This window comes from Cucurbita moschata, unplaced genomic scaffold, assembly GCF_002738365.1.
Source record: "Cucurbita moschata cultivar Rifu unplaced genomic scaffold, Cmos_1.0 Cmo_Scf00012, whole genome shotgun sequence".
Lineage (NCBI taxonomy): Eukaryota > Viridiplantae > Streptophyta > Magnoliopsida > Cucurbitales > Cucurbitaceae > Cucurbita > Cucurbita moschata.
Genome location: NW_019268528.1, coordinates 3598225 through 3612008, shown reverse-complemented (window position 1 = coordinate 3612008; position 13784 = coordinate 3598225). Strand labels below are relative to the sequence as shown.

Genomic DNA, 13784 nt, shown 5'->3' with positions numbered 1-13784 from the left:
CTTTTATTTTTATTTTCCTTTCTTTTTGTCATTTTCGTCACGGTTTGAGATTTGAAGCCTCGAAAAATCACGTAACGAAAGACTCAACGACTCTTGGTCCAGCTAAAACAGTCCGTTGGACCGATCAACCTAGACCTCTGATACCAAGTTTAGTTCATAAATTTCTTGGCTGAATCAAGCATGCAACGTGCTCACAATCATTCCACCCTAGTCCTTGTCGATTCCGACAAGTATTTCTTCAATGGAAGTCCAAAACAATCAATTACACGCTCAATGTGTGTTCGAGGGCACGATTCTCGGGCTTATATCAAGCTCTAGAGCTCTTAAACTTTCTCGTAGAGGTCCAAAATGAATCGAGATTATAAAAACAAAAATAAAAATAAAAATTTCAAATATGGCGTCGCCCAGACTTGAACTGGAGACCTTCAGTGTGTTAGACTGACGTGATAACCAACTACACCACGACACCGTTGGGAGCCTCCCCAGAAGGTCAGACAACCATAGAGTTAAGCCCAAGCTTCCTAGAGCCTATTGAAAAGCCCGTGGAAACCTACTGAGAACTGGATGCGATGATAGCCTACAAGTAGGCTGCTTACCGAGTACATTTTATTTACTCGCCGCATTTTAGATTTCTTTTTCAGGTCTTCGCTAGCCGTCGCTCGAGGTGGGGGAGCGTTTGAGAGCTGCATTGCCACTTGAGGGTCGCTTATGAGTGTCGACCCGGTCTGTGTACTTTGGGCCTTTTATATTTCGTTCGAAATAGTATCCCGAACCCTTTCTCCGTCTGTAACAAACCTTTAACGGCGCATGTTTGTATTGCTTTTCAATTTGTCTTAGTCGCGGCGTTGTTTGATTTTAAATTGCACTATTTTAATGTTTAATTTAATTTTGCTTTTATTTTTATTTTCCTTTCTTTTTGTCATTTTCGTCACGGTTTGAGATTTGAAGCCTCGAAAAATCACGTAACGAAAGACTCAACGACTCTTGGTCCAGCTAAAACAGTCCGTTGGACCGATCAACCTAGACCTCTGATACCAAGTTTAGTTCATAAATTTCTTGGCTGAATCAAGCATGCAACGTGCTCACAATGATTCCACCCTAGTCCTTGTCGATTCCGACAAGTATTTCTTCAATGGAAGTCCAAAACAATCAATTACACGCTCAATGTGTGTTCGAGGCACGGTTCTCGGGCTTATATCAAGCTCTAGAGCTCTTAAACTTTCTCGTAGAGGTCCAAAATGAATCGAGATTATAAAAACAAAAATAAAAATAAAAATTTCAAATATGGAGTCGCCCAGACTTGAACTGGAGACCTTCAGTGTGTTAGACTGACGTGATAACCAACTACACCACGACACCGTTGGGAGACTCCCCAGAAGGTCAGACAACCATAGAGTTAAGCCCAAGCTTCCTAGAGCCTATTGAAAAGCCCGTGGAAACCTACTGAGAACTGGATGCGATGATAGCCTACAAGTAGGCTGCTTACCGAGTACATTTTATTTACTCGCCGCATTTTAGATTTCTTTTTCAGGTCTTCGCTAGCTGTCGCTCGAGGTGGGGGAGCGTTTGAGAGCTGCATTGCCACTTGAGGGTCGCTTATGAGTGTCGACCCGGTCTGTGTACTTTGGGCCTTTTATATTTCGTTCGAAATAGTATCCCGAACCCTTTCTCCGTCTGTAACAAACCTTTAACGGCGCATGTTTGTATTGCTTTTCAATTTGTCTTAGTCGCGGCGTTGTTTGATTTTAAATTGCACTATTTTAATGTTTAATTTAATTTTGCTTTTATTTTTATTTTCCTTTCTTTTTGTCATTTTCGTCACGGTTTGAGATTTGAAGCCTCGAAAAATCACGTAACGAAAGACTCAACGACTCTTGGTCCAGCTAAAACAGTCCGTTGGACCGATCAACCTAGACCTCTGATACCAAGTTTAGTTCATAAATTTCTTGGCTGAATCAAGCATGCAACGTGCTCACAATGATTCCACCCTAGTCCTTGTCGATTATGACAAGTATTTCTTCAATGGAAGTCCAAAACAATCAATTACACGCTCAATGTGTGTTCGAGGGCACGGTTCTCGGGCTTATATCAAGCTCTAGAGCTCTTAAACTTTCTCGTAGAGGTCCAAAATGAATCGTGATTATAAAAACAAAAATAAAAATAAAAATTTCAAATATGGCGTCGCCCAGACTTGAACTGGAGACCTTCAGTGTGTTAGACTGACGTGATAACCAACTACACCACGACACCGTTGGGAGCCTCCCCAGAAGGTCAGACAACCATAGAGTTAAGCCCAAGCTTCCTAGAGCCTATTGAAAAGCCCGTGGAAACCTACTGAGAACTGGATGCGATGATAGCCTACAAGTAGGCTGCTTACCGAGTACATTTTTTTTACTCGCCGCATTTTAGATTTCTTTTTCAGGTCTTCGCTAGCCGTCGCTCGAGGTGGGGGAGCGTTTGAGAGCTGCATTGCCACTTGAGGGTCGCTTATGAGTGTCGACCCAGTCTGTGTACTTTGGGCCTTTTATATTTCGTTCGAAATAGTATCCCGAACCCTTTCTCCGTCTGTAACAAACCTTTAACGGCGCATGTTTGTATTGCTTTTCAATTTGTCTTAGTCGCGGCGTTGTTTGATTTTAAATTGCACTATTTTAATGTTTAATTTAATTTTGCTTTTATTTTTATTTTCCTTTCTTTTTGTCATTTTCGTCACGGTTTGAGATTTGAAGCCTCGAAAAATCACGTAACGAAAGACTCAACGACTCTTGGTCCAGCTTAAACAGTCCGTTGGACCGATCAACCTAGACCTCTCATACCAAGTTTAGTTCATAAATTTCTTGGCTGAATCAAGCATGCAACGTGCTCACAATGATTCCACCCTAGTCCTTGTCGATTCCGACAAGTATTTCTTCAATGGAAGTCCAAAACAATCAATTACACGCTCAATGTGTGTTCGAGGCACGGTTCTCGGGCTTATATCAAGCTCTAGAGCTCCTAAACTTTCTCGTAGAGGTCCAAAATGAATCGAGATTATAAAAACAAAAATAAAAATAAAAATTTCAAATATGGCGTCGCCCAGACTTGAACTGGAGACCTTCAGTGTGTTAGACTAACGTGATAACCAACTACACCACGACACCGTTGGGAGACTCCCCAGAAGGTCAGACAACCATAGAGTTAAGCCCAAGCTTCCTAGAGCATATTGAAAAGCCCGTGGAAACCTACTGAGAACTGGATGCGATGATAGCCTACAAGTAGGCAGCTTACCGAGTACATTTTATTTACTCGCCGCATTTTAGATTTCTTTTTCAGGTCTTCGCTAGCCGTCGCTCGAGGTGTGGGAGCGTTTGAGAGCTGCATTGCCACTTGAGGGTCGCTTATAAGTGTCGACCCGGTCTGTGTACTTTGGGCCTTTTATATTTCGTTCGAAATAGTATCCCGAACCCTTTCTCCGTCTGTAACAAACCTTTAACGGCGCATGTTTGTATTGCTTTTCAATTTGTCTTAGTCGCGGCGTTGTTTGATTTTAAATTGCACTATTTTAATGTTTAATTTAATTTTGCTTTTATTTTTATTTTCCTTTCTTTTTGTCATTTTCGTCACGGTTTGAGATTTGAAGCCTCGAAAAATCACGTAACAAAAGACTCAACGACTCTTGGTCCAGCGAAAACAGTCCGTTGAACCGATCAACCTAGACCTCTGATACCAAGTTTAGTTCATAAATTTCTTGGCTGAATCAAGCATGCAACGTGCTCACAATCATTCCACCCTAGTCCTTGTCGATTCCGACAAGTATTTCTTCAATGGAAGTCCAAAACAATCAATTACACGCTCAATGTGTGTTCGAGGGCACGATTCTCGGGCTTATATCAAGCTCTAGAGCTCTTAAACTTTCTCGTAGAGGTCCAAAATGAATCGAGATTATAAAAACAAAAATAAAAATAAAAATTTCAAATATGGCGTCGCCCAGACTTGAACTGGAGACCTTCAGTGTGTTAGACTGACGTGATAACCAACTACACCACGACACCGTTGGGAGCCTCTCCAGAAGGTCAGACAACCATAGAGTTAAGCCCAAGCTTCCTAGAGCCTATTGAAAAGCCCGTGGAAACCTACTGAGAACTGGATGCGATGATAGCCTACAAGTAGGCTGCTTACCGAGTACATTTTTTTTACTCGCCGCATTTTAGATTTCTTTTTCAGGTCTTCGCTAGCCGTCGCTCGAGGTGGGGGAGCGTTTGAGAGCTGCATTGCCACTTGAGGGTCGCTTATGAGTGTCGACCCGGTCTGTGTACTTTGGGCCTTTTATATTTCGTTCGAAATAGTATCCCGAACCCTTTCTCCGTCTGTAACAAACCTTTAACGGCGCATGTTTGTATTGCTTTTCAATTTGTCTTAGTCGCGGCGTTGTTTGATTTTAAATTGCACTATTTTAATGTTTAATTTAATTTTGCTTTTATTTTTATTTTCCTTTCTTTTTGTCATTTTCGTCACGGTTTGAGATTTGAAGCCTCGAAAAATCACGTAACGAAAGACTCAACGACTCTTGGTCCAGCTTAAACAGTCCGTTGGACCGATCAACCTAGACCTCTGATACCAAGTTTAGTTCATAAATTTCTTGGCAGAATCAAGCATGCAACGTGCTCACAATGATTCCACCCTAGTGCTTGTCGATTCCGACAAGTATTTCTTCAATGGAAGTCCAAAACAATCAATTACACGCTCAATGTGTGTTCGAGGGCACGATTCTCGGGCTTATATCAAGCTCTAGAGCTCTTAAACTTTCTCGTAGAGGTCCAAAATGAATCGAGATTATAAAAACAAAAATAAAAATAAAAATTTCAAATATGGCGTCGCCCAGACTTGAACTGGAGACCTTCAGTGTGTTAGACTGACGTGATAACCAACTACACCACGACACCGTTGGGAGCCTCCCCAGAAGGTCAGACAACCATAGAGTTAAGCCCAAGCTTCCTAGAGCCTATTGAAAAGCCCGTGGAAACCTACTGAGAACTGGATGCGATGATAGCCTACAAGTAGGCTGCTTACCGAGTACATTTTATTTACTCGCCTCATTTTAGATTTCTTTTTCAGGTCTTCGCTAGCCGTCGCTCGAGGTGGGGGAGCGTTTGAGAGCTGCATTGCCACTTGAGGGTCGCTTATGAGTGTCGACCCGGTCTGTGTACTTTGGGCCTTTTATATTTCGTTCGAAATAGTATCCCGAACCCTTTCTCCGTCTGTAACAAACCTTTAACGGCGCATGTTTGTATTGCTTTTCAATTTGTCTTAGTCGCGGCGTTGTTTGATTTTAAATTGCACTATTTTAATGTTTAATTTAATTTTGCTTTTATTTTTATTTTCCTTTCTTTTTGTCATTTTTGTCCCGGTTTGAGATTTGAAGCCTCGAAAAATCACGTAACGAAAGACTCAACGACTCTTGGTCCAGCTTAAACAGTCCGTTGGACCGATCAACCTAGACCTCTGATACCAAGTTTAGTTCATAAATTTCTTGGCTGAATCAAGCATGCAACGTGCTCACAATGATTCCACCCTAGTCCTTGTCGATTCCGACAAGTATTTCTTCAATGGAAGTCCAAAACAATCAATTACACGCTCAATGTGTGTTCGAGGGCACGGTTCTCGGGCTTATATCAAGCTCTAGATCTCTTAAACTTTCTCGTAGAGGTCCAAAATGAATCGAGATTATAAAAACAAAAATTAAAATTAAAATTTTAAATATGGCGTCGCCCAGACTTGAACTGGAGACCTTCAGTGTGTTAGACTGACGTGATAACCAACTACACCACGACACCGTTGGGAGCCTCCCCAGAAGGTCAGACAACCATAGAGTTAAGCCCAAGCTTCCTAGAGCCTATTGAAAAGCCCGTGGAAACCTACTGAGAACTGGATGCGATGATAGCCTACAAGTAGGCTGCTTACCGAGTACATTTTATTTACTCGCCGCATTTTAGATTTCTTTTTCAGGTCTTCGCTAGCCGTCGCTCGAGGTGGGGGAGCGTTTGAGAGCTGCATTGCCACTTGAGGGTCGCTTATGACTGTCGACCCGGTCTGTGTACTTTGGGCCTTTTATATTTCGTTCGAAATAGTATCCCGAACCCTTTCTCCTTCTGTAACAAACCTTTAACGGCGCATGTTTGTATTGCTTTTCAATTTGTCTTAGTCGCGGCGTTGTTTGATTTTAAATTGCACTATTTTAATGTTTAATTTAATTTTGCTTTTATTTTTATTTTCCTTTCTTTTTGTCATTTTCGTCACGGTTTGAGATTTGAAGCCTCGAAAAATCACGTAACGAAAGACTCAACGACTCTTGGTCCAGCTTAAACAGTCCGTTGGACCGATCAACCTAGACCTCTCATACCAAGTTTAGTTCATAAATTTCTAGGCTGAATCAAGCATGCAACGTGCTCACAATCATTCCACCCTAGTCCTTGTCGATTCCGACAAGTATTTCTTCAATGGAAGTCCAAAACAATCAATTACACGCTCAATGTGTGTTCGAGGGCACGGTTCTCGGGCTTATATCAAGCTCTAGAGCTCTTAAACTTTCTCGTAGAGGTCCAAAATGAATCGAGATTATAAAAACAAAAATAAAAATAAAAATTTCAAATATGGCGTCGCCCAGACTTGAACTGGAGACCTTCAGTGTGTTAGACTGACGTGATAACCAACTACACCACGACACCGTTGGGAGCCTCCCCAGAAGGTCAGACAACCATAGAGTTAAGCCCAAGCTTCCTAGAGCCTATTGAAAAGCCCGTGGAAACCTACTGAGAACTGGATGCGATGATAGCCTACAAGTAGGCTGCTTACCGAGTACATTTTATTTACTCGCCGCATTTTAGATTTCTTTTTCAGGTCTTCGCTAGCCGTCGCTCGAGGTGGGGGAGCGTTTGAGAGCTGCATTGCCACTTGAGGGTCGCTTAAGACTGTCGACCCGGTCTGTGTACTTTGGGCCTTTTATATTTCGTTCGAAATAGTATCCCGAACCCTTTCTCCGTCTGTAACAAACCTTTAACGGCGCATGTTTGTATTGCTTTTCAATTTGTCTTAGTCGCGGCGTTGTTTGATTTTAAATTGCACTATTTTAATGTTTAATTTAATTTTGCTTTTATTTTTATTTTCCTTTCTTTTTGTCATTTTCGTCCCGGTTTGAGATTTGAAGCCTCGAAAAATCACGTAACGAAAGACTCAACGACTCTTGGTCCAGCTAAAACAGTCCGTTGGACCGATCAACCTAGACCTCTCATACCAAGTTTAATTCATAAATTTCTTGGCTGAATCAAGCATGCAACGTGCTCACAATGATTCCACCCTAGTCCTTGTCGATTCCGACAAGTATTTCTTCAATGGAAGTCCAAAACAATCAATTACACGCTCAATGTGTGTTCGAGGGCACGGTTCTCGGGCTTATATCAAGCTCTAGAGCTCTTAAAGGCGTCGCACAGACTTGAACCGGAGACCTTTAGTGTGTTAGACTGACGTGATAACCAACTACACCACGACACCGTTGGGAGCCTCCCCAGAAGGTCAGACAACCATAGAGTTAAGCCCAAGCTTCCTAGAGCCTATTGAAAAGCCCGTGGAAACCTACTGGGAACTGGATGCGATGAGAGCCTACAAGTAGGCTGCTTACCGAGTACATTTTTTTTACTCGCCGCATTTTAGATTTCTTTTTCAGGTCTTCGCTAGCTGTCGCTCGAGGTGGGGGAGCGTTTGAGAGCTGCATTGCCACTTGAGGGTCGCTTATGAGTGTCGACCCAGTCTGTGTACTTTGGGCCTTTTATATTTCGTTCGAAATAGTATCCCGAACCCTTTCTCCGTCTGTAACAAACCTTTAACGGCGCATGTTTGTATTGCTTTTCAATTTGTCTTAGTCGCGGCGTTGTTTGATTTTAAATTGCACTATTTTAATGTTTAATTTAATTTTGCTTTTATTTTTATTTTCCTTTCTTTTTGTCATTTTCGTCCCGGTTTGAGATTTGAAGCCTCGAAAAATCACGTAACGAAAGACTCAACGACTCTTGGTCCAGCGAAAACAGTCCGTTGGACCGATCAACCTAGACCTCTGATACCAAGTTTAGTTCATAAATTTCTTGGCTGAATCAAGCATGCAACGTGCTCACAATGATTCCACCCTAGTCCTTGTCGATTATGACAAGTATTTCTTCAATGGAAGTCCAAAACAATCAATTACACGCTCAATGTGTGTTCGAGGGCACGGTTCTCGGGCTTATATCAAGCTCTAGAGCTCTTAAACTTTCTCGTAGAGGTCCAAAATGAATCGAGATTATAAAAACAAAAATAAAAATAAAAATTTCAAATATGGCGTCGCCCAGACTTGAACTGGAGACCTTCAGTGTGTTAGACTGACGTGATAACCAACTACACCACGACACCGTTGGGAGCCTCCCCAGAAGGTCAGACAACCATAGAGTTAAGCCCAAGCTTCCTAGAGCCTATTGAAAAGCCCGTGGAAACCTACTTAGAACTGGATGCGATGAGAGCCTACAAGTAGGCTTCTTACCGAGTACATTTTATTTACTCGCCGCATTTTAGATTTCTTTTTCAGGTCTTCGCTAGCCGTCGCTCGAGGTGGGGGAGCGTTTGAGAGCTGCATTGCCACTTGAGGGTCGCTTATGAGTGTCGACCCGGTCTGTGTACTTTGGGCCTTTTATATTTCGTTCGAAATAGTATCCCGAACCCTTTCCCCGTCTGTAACAAACCTTTATCGGCGCATGTTTGTAATGCTTTTCAATTTGTCTTAGTCGCGGCGTTGTTTGATTTTAAATTGCACTATTTTAATGTTTAATTTAATTTTGCTTTTATTTTTATTTTCCTTTCTTTTAGTCATTTTCGTCCCGGTTTGGGATTTGAAGCCTCGAAAAATCACGTAACGAAAGACTCAACGACTCTTGGTCCAGCAAAAACAGTCCGTTGGACCGATCAACCTAGACCTCTGATACCAAGTTTAGTTCATAAATTTCTTGGCTGAATCAAGCATGCAACGTGCTCACAATGATTCCACCCTAGTCCTTGTCGATTCCGACAAGTATTTCTTCAATGGAAGTCCAAAACAATCAATTACACGCTCAATGTGTGTTCGAGGGCACGGTTCTCGGGCTTATATCAAGCTCTAGAGCTCTTAAACTTTCTCGTAGAGGTCCAAAATGAATCGAGATTATAAAAACAAAAATAAAAATAAAAATTTCAAATATGGCGTCGCCCAAACTTGAACTGGAGACCTTCAGTGTGTTAGACTGACGTGATAACCAACTACACCACGACACCGTTGGGAGCCTCCCCAGAAGGTCAGACAACCATAGAGTTAAGCCCAAGCTTCCTAGAGCATATTGAAAAGCCCGTGGAAACCTACTGAGAACTGGATGCGATGAGAGCCTACAAGTAGGCTGCTTACCGAGTACATTTTTTTTACTCGCCGCATTTTAGATTTCTTTTTCATGTGTTCGCTAGCCGTCGCTCGAGGTGTGGGAACGTTTGAGAGCTGCATTGCCACTTGAGGGTCGCTTATGAGTGTCGACCCGGTCTGTGTACTTTGGGCCTTTTATATTTCGTTCGAAATAGTATCCCGAACCCTTTCTCCGTGTGTAACAAACTTCTAACGATGCATGTTTGTATTGCTTTTCAATTTGTCTTAGTCGCGGCGTTGTTTGATTTTAAATTGCACTATTTTAATGTTTAATTTAATTTTTCTTCTATTTTTATTTTCCTTTCTTTTTGTCATTTTCGTCACGGTTTGAGATTTGAAGCCTCGAAAAATCACGTAACGAAAGACTCAACGACTCTTGGTCCAGCGAAAACAGTCCGTTGGACCGATCAACCTAGACCTCTGATACCAAGTTTAGTTCATAAATTTCTTGGCTGAATCAAGCATGCAACGTGCTCACAATTATTCCACCCTAGTCCTTGTCGATTCCGACAAGTATTTCTTCAATGGAAGTCCAAAACAATCAATTACACGCTCAATGTGTGTTCGAGGGCACGGTTCTCGGGCTTATATCAAGCTCTAGAGCTCTTAAACTTTCTCGTAGAGGTCCAAAATGAATCGAGATTATAAAAACAAAAATAAAAATAAAAATTTCAAATATGGCGTCGCCCAAACTTGAACTGGAGACCTTCAGTGTGTTAGACTGACGTGATAACCAACTACACCACGACACCGTTGGGAGCCTCCCCAGAAGGTCAGACAACCATAGAGTTAAGCCCAAGCTTCCTAGAGCCTATTGAAAAGCCCGTGGAAACCTACTGGGAACTGGATGCGATGAGAGCCTACAAGTAGGCTGCTTACCGAGTACATTTTTTTTACTCGCCGCATTTTAGATTTCTTTTTCAGGTCTTCGCTAGCTGTCGCTCGAGGTGGGGGAGCGTTTGAGAGCTGCATTGCCACTTGAGGGTCGCTTATGAGTGTCGACCCGGTCTGTGTACTTTGGGCCTTTTATATTTCGTTCGAAATAGTATCCCGAACCCTTTCTCCGTCTGTAACAAACCTTTAACGGCGCATGTTTGTATTGCTTTTCAATTTGTCTTAGTCGCGGCGTTGTTTGATTTTAAATTGCACTATTTTAATGTTTAATTTAATTTTTCTTCTATTTTTATTTTCCTTTCTTTTTGTCATTTTCGTCACGGTTTGAGATTTGAAGCCTCGAAAAATCACGTAACGAAAGACTCAACGACTCTTGGTCCAGCGAAAACAGTCCGTTGGACCGATCAACCTAGACCTCTCATACCAAGTTTAGTTCATAAATCTCTTGGCTGAATCAAGCATGCAACGTGCTCACAATTATTCCACCCTAGTCCTTGTCGATTCCGACAAGTATTTCTTCAATGGAAGTCCAAAACAATCAATTACACGCTCAATGTGTGTTCGAGGGCACGGTTCTCGGGCTTATATCAAGCTCTAGAGCTCTTAAACTTTCTCGTAGAGGTCCAAAATGAATCGAGATTATAAAAACTAAAATAAAAATAAAAATTTCACATATGGCGTCGCCCAGACTTGAACTGGAGACCTTCAGTGTGTTAGACTGACGTGATAACAAACTACACCACGACACCGTTGGGAGCCTCCCTAGAAGTTCAGACAACCATAGAGTTAAGCCCAAGCTTCCTAGAGCCTATTGAAAAGGCCGTGGAAACCTACTGAGAACTGGATGCGATGAGAGCCTACAAGTAGGCTGCTTACCGAGTACATTTTTTTTACTCGCCGTATTTTAGATTTCTTTTTCAGGTCTTCGCTAGCTGTCGCTCGAGGTGGGGGAGCGTTTGAGAGCTGCATTGCCACTTGAGGGTCGCTTATGAGTGTCGACCCGGTCTGTGTACTTTGGGCCTTTTATATTTCGTTCGAAATAGTATCCCGAACCCTTTCTCCGTCTGTAACAAACCTTTAACGCCGCATGTTTGTATTGCTTTTCAATTTGTCTTAGTCGCGGCGTTGTTTGATTTTAAATTGCACTATTTTAATGTTTAATTTAATTTTTCTTTTATTTTTCTTTTCCTTTCTTTTTTTCATTTTCGTCACGGTTTGAGATTTGAAGCCTCGAAAAATCACGTAACGAAAGACTCAACGACTCTTGGTCCAGCGAAAACAGTCCGTTGGACCGATCAACCTAGACCTCTGATACCAAGTTTAGTTCATAAATTTCTTGGCTGAATCAAGCATGCAACGTGCTCACAATCATTCCACCCTAGTCCTTGTCGATTCCGACAAGTATTTCTTCAATGGAAGTCCAAAACAATCAATTACACGCTCAATGTGTGTTCGAGGGCACGGTTCTCGGGCTTATATCAAGCTCTAGAGCTCTTAAACTTTCTCGTAGAGGTCCAAAATGAATGGAGATTATAAAAACAAAAATAAAAATAAAAATTTCAAATATGGCGTCGCCCAGACTTGAACTGGAGACCTTCAGTGTGTTAGACTGACGTGATAACCAACTACACCACGACACCGTTGGGAGCCTCCCCAGAAGGTCAGACAACCATAGAGTTAAGCCCAAGCTTCCTAGAGCTTATTGAAAAGCCCGTGGAAACCTACTGGGAACTGGATGCGATGAGAGCCTACAAGTAGGCTGCTTACCGAGTACATTTTTTTTACTCGCCGCATTTTAGATTTCTTTTTCAGGTCTTCGCTAGCTGTCGCTCGAGGTGGGGGAGCGTTTGAGAGCTGCATTGCCACTTGAGGGTCGCTTATGAGTGTCGACCCGGTCTGTGTACTTTGGGCCTTTTATATTTCGTTCGAAATAGTATCCCGAACCCTTTCTCCGTCTGTAACAAACCTTTAACGGCGCATGTTTGTATTGCTTTTCAATTTGTCTTAGTCGCGGCGTTGTTTGATTTTAAATTGCACTATTTTAATGTTTAATTTAATTTTGCTTTTATTTTTATTTTCCTTTCTTTTTGTCATTTTCGTCACGGTTTGAGATTTGAAGCCTCGAAAAATCACGTAACGAAAGACTCAACGACTCTTGGTCCAGCGAAAACAGTCCGTTGGACCGATCAACCTAGACCTCTGATACCAAGTTTAGTTCATAAATTTGTTGGCTGAATCAAGCATGCAACGTGCTCACAATTATTCCACCCTAGTCCTTGTCGATTATGACAAGTATTTCTTCAATGGAAGTCCAAAACAATCAATTACACGCTCAATGTGTGTTCGAGGGCACGGTTCTCGGGCTTATATCAAGCTCTAGAGCTCTTAAACTTTCTCGTAGAGGTCCAAAATGAATCAGATTATAAAAACAAAAATAAAAATAAAAATTTCAAATATGGCGTCGCCCAGACTTGAACTGGAGACCTTCAGTGTGTTAGACTGACGTGATAACCAACTACACCACGACACCGTTGGGAGCCTCCCCAGAAGGTCAGACAACCATAGAGTTAAGCCCAAGCTTCCTAGAGCTTATTGAAAAGCCCGTGGAAACCTACTGGGAACTGGATGCGATGAGAGCCTACAAGTAGGCTGCTTACCGAGTACATTTTTTTTACTCGCCGCATTTTAGATTTCTTTTTCAGGTCTTCGCTAGCTGTCGCTCGAGGTGGGGGAGCGTTTGAGAGCTGCATTGCCACTTGAGGGTCGCTTATGAGTGTCGACCCAGTCCGTGTACTTTGGGCCTTTTATATTTCGTTCGAAATAGTATCCCGAACCCTTTCTCCGTCTGTAACAAACCTTTAACGGCGCATGTTTGTATTGCTTTTCAATTTGTCTTAGTCGCGGCGTTGTTTGATTTTAAATTGCACTATTTTAATGTTTAATTTAATTTTGCTTTTATTTTTATTTTCCTTTCTTTTTGTCATTTTCGTCACGGTTTGAGATTTGAAGCCTCGAAAAATCACGTAACGAAAGACTCAACGACTCTTGGTCCAGCTTAAACAGTCCGTTGGACCGATCAACCTAGACCTCTGATACCAAGTTTAGTTCATAAATTTCTTGGCTGAATCAAGCATGCAACGTGCTCACAATGATTCCACCCTAGTCCTTGTCGATTCCGACAAGTATTTCTTCAATGGAAGTCCAAAACAATCAATTACACGCTCAATGTGTGTTCGAGGGCACGGTTCTCGGGCTTATATCAAGCTCTAGAGCTCTTAAACTTTCTCGTAGAGGTCCAAAATGAATGGAGATTATAAAAAAAAAAATAAAAATAAAAATTTCAAATATGGCGTCGCCCAGACTTGAACTGGAGACCTTCAGTGTGTTAGACTGACGTGATAACCAACTACACCACGACACCGTTGGGAGCCTCCCCAGAAGG

The 13784-nt window shown here is 42.0% G+C and overlaps 15 non-coding genes across 15 annotated transcripts; all 15 read right to left on the bottom strand.

Moving 5' to 3' along the window:
- Nucleotides 1-395: 395 nt before the first annotated feature.
- TRNAV-AAC lies at nt 396-469 on the bottom strand. The gene has a single exon. It is a non-coding gene; the product is annotated as a tRNA-Val (tRNA).
- Nucleotides 470-1285: 816 nt separating this feature from the next.
- Nucleotides 1286-1359, bottom strand: TRNAV-AAC. The gene has a single exon. It is a non-coding gene; the product is annotated as a tRNA-Val (tRNA).
- Nucleotides 1360-2176: 817 nt separating this feature from the next.
- Nucleotides 2177-2250, bottom strand: TRNAV-AAC. The gene has a single exon. It is a non-coding gene; the product is annotated as a tRNA-Val (tRNA).
- An 816-nt stretch (nt 2251-3066) lies between these two features.
- On the bottom strand, nt 3067-3140 carry TRNAV-AAC. Its single transcript has one exon. It is a non-coding gene; the product is annotated as a tRNA-Val (tRNA).
- Nucleotides 3141-3957: 817 nt separating this feature from the next.
- Nucleotides 3958-4031, bottom strand: TRNAV-AAC. The gene has a single exon. It is a non-coding gene; the product is annotated as a tRNA-Val (tRNA).
- Nucleotides 4032-4848: 817 nt separating this feature from the next.
- TRNAV-AAC lies at nt 4849-4922 on the bottom strand. The gene has a single exon. It is a non-coding gene; the product is annotated as a tRNA-Val (tRNA).
- An 817-nt stretch (nt 4923-5739) lies between these two features.
- Nucleotides 5740-5813, bottom strand: TRNAV-AAC. Its single transcript has one exon. It is a non-coding gene; the product is annotated as a tRNA-Val (tRNA).
- Nucleotides 5814-6630: 817 nt separating this feature from the next.
- TRNAV-AAC lies at nt 6631-6704 on the bottom strand. Its single transcript has one exon. It is a non-coding gene; the product is annotated as a tRNA-Val (tRNA).
- A 1640-nt stretch (nt 6705-8344) lies between these two features.
- Nucleotides 8345-8418, bottom strand: TRNAV-AAC. The gene has a single exon. It is a non-coding gene; the product is annotated as a tRNA-Val (tRNA).
- Nucleotides 8419-9235: 817 nt separating this feature from the next.
- TRNAV-AAC lies at nt 9236-9309 on the bottom strand. Its single transcript has one exon. It is a non-coding gene; the product is annotated as a tRNA-Val (tRNA).
- An 817-nt stretch (nt 9310-10126) lies between these two features.
- On the bottom strand, nt 10127-10200 carry TRNAV-AAC. The gene has a single exon. It is a non-coding gene; the product is annotated as a tRNA-Val (tRNA).
- Nucleotides 10201-11017: 817 nt separating this feature from the next.
- Nucleotides 11018-11091, bottom strand: TRNAV-AAC. Its single transcript has one exon. It is a non-coding gene; the product is annotated as a tRNA-Val (tRNA).
- An 817-nt stretch (nt 11092-11908) lies between these two features.
- Nucleotides 11909-11982, bottom strand: TRNAV-AAC. Its single transcript has one exon. It is a non-coding gene; the product is annotated as a tRNA-Val (tRNA).
- An 816-nt stretch (nt 11983-12798) lies between these two features.
- TRNAV-AAC lies at nt 12799-12872 on the bottom strand. The gene has a single exon. It is a non-coding gene; the product is annotated as a tRNA-Val (tRNA).
- An 817-nt stretch (nt 12873-13689) lies between these two features.
- TRNAV-AAC lies at nt 13690-13763 on the bottom strand. Its single transcript has one exon. It is a non-coding gene; the product is annotated as a tRNA-Val (tRNA).
- Between the last annotated feature and the right edge of the window lie 21 nt (nt 13764-13784).